Consider the following 6,262-nt stretch of genomic DNA (forward strand, 5'->3'; position numbering starts at 1 on the left):
GAGGGTGTCCTGTAGTGTGGGCATCTCTGTCTGTCCAGGCCTCGTGTCCGTCTGTGAGGTGAGTGGCTCTGGCTGGAAGGCGGCTGTCCTGCTGGCCCCCGGGTCCTGTGTGTCCCATGCTGCATTGCCAGCCCTGGCCAGGTTGGCCCCGCTTCTGGGTGCATTTGGCCTCCGTCCCTCTGCTCATATTCTGGAGACAGGCAGCTATGCCCTTGGCATGACCAGAGCAGAAGAGCCGTGAGGGGGACACGGTTGTCCGGGATGGGGGTGTAGTGGTGTGTCTGAGGGGCCGTTCTGTCCCGTGTGGCCTTAGTTTGCCCAAGGAGGTGTTAGCCAGGTGGGAGGTGCCTGCAGCTGGGGTGGGTCTCTGTCAATCGAGTGATGTGTCAAAACTCCAAGTAGTCCCAGTGCTCCCAGTGCTCTGATAGTTCGTTTTTGGCAGTGATACCAAGTTTAACTTAAAAGAATGTGGACTTCAATGAACAATGAAGGTGAAAGGGGTCCGGCAGTGCCCCTACCTGGGGGACACCCGTGTGGCTGTGGGCCCTGCCCCCACGTCCCTGGCATGCCCCAGTCTCTGCGTGGGGGCCGTCCCAGCTCCCTGCTGCCACCCCCAGCCCCTGCGCCACCCCCCACTGCTGCTCTGGGAACAGAGACGGGACCCTGGGCAGTCCTGCGACTGGACGGGCCTCACGAGGCTTCCTGCCAGCCCTTGGATCCCACCGGCCCTGCCCACCAGGGTGCCACCTGAGACCCGCAGGGCAGGGCAGGTGTGGCCCCGTAGGGCCCGCCTTGGAGCGCAGAGCCACGTCTCAGTCCCACTGGGCAGAGAGGGGCTGCCGGCCTTTCAGCCCCTTGTTGGGGCAGTCCAGGGGGTCTTCGGATATGGCTCTGCTAGGCCCTGCCTTGCCCTGGACCAGCCAGCACTGTAGCCTTGGGCATCTCTCCCTGTGACCTTGGGTGTCCCGTGTGACCTTGGATGCCCTTGCCGTGTGACCTTGGTGGGTCGGCCAGTTCTCTGCTCTAGGAAACCATCACTGGCTCTGGCAGCTCTGCTGGGAAGGAGTCTCGGGCTGCCCCCGCCCCCCAGTCCCCGTCTGCAGCACATGGGGTGAGGATGGAGCTGCCCCTGAGACGAGAGAGCATGAGTGGGGGCTGCAGCCAGGCCCCGGGACTGTGCCTTTCCCCGCCCTCGACCCCCGTGAGCGGCTTCCCTGACCGGGTGGCAGTGAGCAACCCCTCCCTCCTCCATCATCCGTGCCATGTGCTGTGAGCAACAGTGTGGAGTTGAGAGGAGGGTGGGCCAGGCAACCCTCAGACAAGAGGGTGGGGCCTCGCTGTCTTCCCCTTCCCTGGGCTGAGCTCCCTCGGGACGCCTGGGCTCCTTGGCCCAGCTACCGTCCGCCTCGGCCAACACTGCGGGGCCGGGGTCCTCCCCCACAGCCTGGACCCTTGCAGGCAGGGCTGGGCTGAGTCTGCTCTGGATCTCCGAGAGGGGTCCCTGCAGGGGGCAGCAGGCAGTTTGGCTAAGAGTCTGGGTCCTTGGGGCCCCCAGGGGCCTGGATCCCAGCTCCTTGCGGCTGTAGTGAGAGGAGCCCTGCGTACAGCCTTGGGTGGGGGGCCGGGGTGCAGCCTGGCTAGCCTCGGAGGTGGTGGCAACGTGCAGGAGCTGGCTTGTCACCCCACATTCCCCACCCCCACCGGCGGCCTGGGCTGGAATCCACCCCCACTCCCTGAGGGGCCTGGGGCGCAAAGCCTGTGGTTTCTGCAGAATAAAACTGTGACTGTTTCCAACCAGGCCCTTGAGCTGCCAAAAAATGTGGAGTATTCACCGTCTGGCCCCGGCCTGCCGGTCAGTGGGCAGCGTTCCTGGGAGGGTGACCCCCACCCCCCCACATACACACCAGAAACCCCCGGGGCAGTGCCCGAGGACTGAGCCCCCACCCCCCACCGCCCTGGCTCCTGGCTCCTCCCGCCACCTGGCTGTGCACTGCCCAGAGGTTCCCGCTGTGGTCCTGGCGTGCGGGGCAGACAGACAGAAACTCCTCTGCCCTCCACACGCCCCCCGGGCAGTCGGTCCCCCGGCGGAGGACACCGGGCAGGCTCCAGGCTTGCCAGCAGAGCCCCACTGAGGGGCTGGAACCCTGCCCATCACCCTTACCTGGGGGGCTCTGGGCCCTCAAGGCCCCCTTGTCAGGCCTCTGGCCCTCCTGCCTGTCAGGAGCACACAGCCAGTGGGGCAGCCTGCCCTCATCAGCACTCCTAGGCTCTGGGCGGCCGTGCCCTTTGCAGTGTTGGGCCCCTGTGGGCCCTGGGCAGGGCGGTGGGGCCCAGAGCCCCGTCCCACACCTCGCTGCACTGCCCAGACGGGGACCTGGCTGGGGGTCACCCTGCGGCAGCACGGCGTGGGTCCATTGGACCACGGGCACCTTCTCTAGTGTTTGAGGGCGGACCTCTGCTGGGGCCGACGGGGGACAGGCACCACGGCCCTGGCCTCAGCCCGGCTGCTCCAGGGTCTTTCCTGGTCCCAGCTCAGGGCCCTCGGGGAGAGCAGGCAGGTGTCACCTGGAGAACAATGCCCCACACCCATCGGGGTCCTGGCTTCCTTGAGTCCCCAGGGAGGGGCTCCGGGCCTCTCTACAGCTGCGTTTCCGGAGAGAAACAGGCGGCTGCAGACTTGCCGGGACCTGTGCTCCCCGGGAGGCGGCTGCACCTGGGCGGCAGCGCGGGGCCTCGTCAACACGCGTCTCAGCGCCGTGAACTCAGCCTGACCTCAGAGGTACTTCCCCATTTTTCCCGGCCCAGGGCTCTCGCCCTGTCCCCCATCAAGGCCTGACGGTGCCAGCTCCCCTCTGTCCTCCTCTGGAACCAGAGCCATAGTCATGCAAACAGCGACGGGACAGCCAGACCCCAGCCACGACTGCCTACAGGGCTGCGGTCGAGGCTGCTAGGTCTCCAGAGGCTCGTCTCGTCCTTGGCTGGTTTCCTTGTTCACTCTCGTCTCAGGGAGCCCAGACCAGGTGTCTCCTGGCTGCAGCTGGTGCCAGGGCCTCTGTTCCCCCATCTGTGAGGGGACTTACCTGCGGGCTTAGACTGTAGACCAGAGGTGCCCAAACTTCTGCGCACAAGATGATTTCAGGTGGTGTAGTGATAAACATTTATGCCCATACTTTTTCCTAATTCTTTTACAGTTTTAGTGCTTATATTGAGGTCTTGGATCCACCTGGAGTTAATTTTTGTGCACGGTATGACGCAGGGGTGTGATGTCATTCTCTTGCATGTGGAAGGCCAGTGCTCCATTCTTTGAAAGACTGTCTCTCCCATTGGAGGTGTGGGCACCAGCTGACCATAACCGAAGGGTTTATTCCTAGACTCTGTTGTGTCCCATTGATCTGTCCGTCTGTCCTTGTGCCAGCATCGTCTGCCTTCGTGACTGTAGCTCATGGCACGTTTGGAGGCAGGAGGCAGGCTCCCCAGCTCTTGGTCATCTTGGTAAACACCATTGGGGTTATTTGGGACTCATGTCTGTCTCTTTGAATTTTAGGATCAGTTTGTCAGTTTCCAGAGAGGGCAGCTGGGATTTTGATAGGGATTATGTCAAGTCTGCGAGTCAGTTTGGGGGGTTGGCCACCTTCATATTAGGGTTCCAGTCCATGAGCATGGGATACGTCTCCCTTGATATAAGGTCTCCAGTTTCTTCCAGTGATGCTTTGGTCATTTCCAATGTACAGATCTTAGAATTCTTAAGTAGCTTGTTCTTTTTGATGCCACTGTAAATGGAACTCTTTTCTTAATTTTTGGGTTGTTGGTTGCTCACGTGTGGTCTTCCATGTGCAGTGGCTTTCCCTACTGGCCTCATGTCCGGTCCCCTCGCTGGCTTCTGTGTCAGCTCTAATGAGTGTGTCTGCTTGGACTTCTGAGGGGTTGCTACGTGCAGATAAGACTGATTTCCTTCTTCCTTCCCAACCTGATGCATTTTGTTTCTTTCTCTTGTTCCATTGCTCTACTCAGGGTGTCAGGACAGCGCTGACTGGACGTGGGGAGGGTCCTGCCCCTGGCCTTGGGCTCTCTGTGCCCTTTGTCCAGGTGAGGGAGTTCCCTTTGGTTTCTAGTTTGTTGAATGTTTGTTTGTTTTTAACAGCGGTGTTGAGTTTTTGTCAAACACCTTTCCCGCATCAACTGAGATGATCATACTTTTTTCTTTATTAATATAGTGTATATCATATCAATTGATTTTTGCCAGTTGAACCAACCGTGCATTCCTGGGGAAAATCCCACCTAGTCATGGGTATTATTATTATTTTTTATGTGTTGCTGGGTTTGGCTTGATAATATTTTGTTGGAGATTTTTATGAAGGATTGTGGTCTGTGGTTTTTTTTGTGTGTGTGTGTGCTATTTTTGGTTTTGATATTAGCACATAAAAATGATTCAATGAAAATGAGTTCCTTCCTCTTTTATTGTTTGGAAGAGTTTGGGAAGCATTGGTATTAATTCTTTGTTTAAATGTTCAGTGGAATTCACCCGTGAAAGCGTTTGGTCCTGGCCCTTGCTTTGTAGGAAGTGTTCTGGTTATGAATTCCATTCTGCCGGTTACAGATTTTTCTTGGACTCACTGATTTTATGAGTCAGTTTCAATCGTTTTTCTGTTTCTGGAAATTTGTCCATTTTGTTTACTTATCTAGTTTCTTGGCAAAAAATTGCTGAGAGTATTCCCTTATCTTTTTATTTCTGTAAGGTTAGTATAATAATGTTCCCTTTTCTCACTTGAGACTTTTTTTCTTAGTGTAGGTGAAGGTTCATCAGTTTTGTTGATCTTTTCAAGGAAGCAACTTTTGGCTTTATTAATATTCTCTTTTTTCTGCTCTCTATTTTATTTATTTTTCTCTAATCTTTACTCTTTTCTTCCTCTTCTTTTTGCTTGAGTTTGCCCTTTTTGGTCCAGTTTCTTAAGACGGAAGGTTAAGTTATTGATTTGAGGTCTTTCATTTGTTTATAACACAGGAGTTGGCAGCTATAAATTGCCCTCTATGGACTGCTTTAGCTGCACCCCGTGACTTGTGCTGTGTTGGCCTTTGCCTCAGTTTTCCCAGCTACCCCTGGGTGTCCCTTGTGTGTATGTGTGTTTGTGTTTCTCCTGCTTGTGAGAAGACCACTTTCCCAGGTTGTTTCATAGTCTTTAAAGCCATGATTTTTACTGGCTCCCAGGAGACCCCTGGATGGGCCATAACATGACTCTGGCCATGGAAGTGACCCCATCCCCACTCCCTGCAGGATCCTGCTGGGGTCCTGGGTACACAGTCCTTCTGGAAGTGGAAGCACACACTGGAAGGTCTTCGCTGTATCCTGCTATGTCCCAGCAGCCGGAACCCCACTGGTCCTGGCTGTGCGTGTGTCCCCGTGCCCTTCTGGGGGGAGGGGGGTGGCCACTGTGGACAGGCGGTTGTAGTGTGTGTCCTGGCGGCTCCACACATGGCTTGGGAGTCACGACCACCTTCTGTGTGGGTTTTGTCCTCATGAAGAGGTCTGAATAAATGGAGTGTCCTCATTCCTCCGAAGGCAGAGCCAGGCTGAGAGCAGGCCTGGGAGGCTGGCCGGGTGGGCTTGCGCCATGCCCGGGAGTGATGGGGTCCTGAGTGGCGCAGTGTCTGCAGGTGAAGGAGGGCTCTCCCCCATTGGACACCTTAGGGCCCCCTTGAGCATTTCCTCTGTGAGGTGGACCCTTTCGGATGGGGAGGTGGGAACCGGGCCATAGCTGAGGGTCCCCCACCTGAGCAGACCCCACCTCTGTTTCCTCCTGCCTCCCCCTCCTCCCCTTGCCCTCCCTCCCTCTCCATATCTTTGAAGCTACCTTCCCAAGGATTGGCACTACCTTGGGAAGACTTGGAGACTGGAGCTGCTCCCTCCCAGACAGACTTGGGGAGCAGCAGTCCCAGGACCTGGGGGCCTCTTTACGCAAGGGGTGGTGCTGGAGACAGAAGGGGGAGAGGACTCTGTTTACCTAATACGTGTGTGTCTCTGCGTGTGTCCGTCTGTGTGTCAGGGGAGGTGCTGGCAAACAGCCCCTGGCTGCGGGCCTGAGCTGTCTGCCTGGGTGCTGTCCAGAGGCCCCTCGGCTCTGCATACCTTCCTCCTACCCCCCCACCTCCTTAAACACTGACCTGCGGTGACCCTGAACAAAGGACATCCTTAAAGCCACTTCCATGGGGCTGGGGGGACATGAGCTTGCGTCTGTGGGGATGGGGTTGGGCACCTGGGAAGTCA

The sequence above is a fragment of the Furipterus horrens genome, unplaced genomic scaffold (genome assembly GCF_987537825.1).
Source record: "Furipterus horrens unplaced genomic scaffold, mFurHor1.1.pri manual_scaffold_10, whole genome shotgun sequence".
In the NCBI taxonomy this organism is placed as follows: Eukaryota; Metazoa; Chordata; class Mammalia; order Chiroptera; family Furipteridae; genus Furipterus; species Furipterus horrens.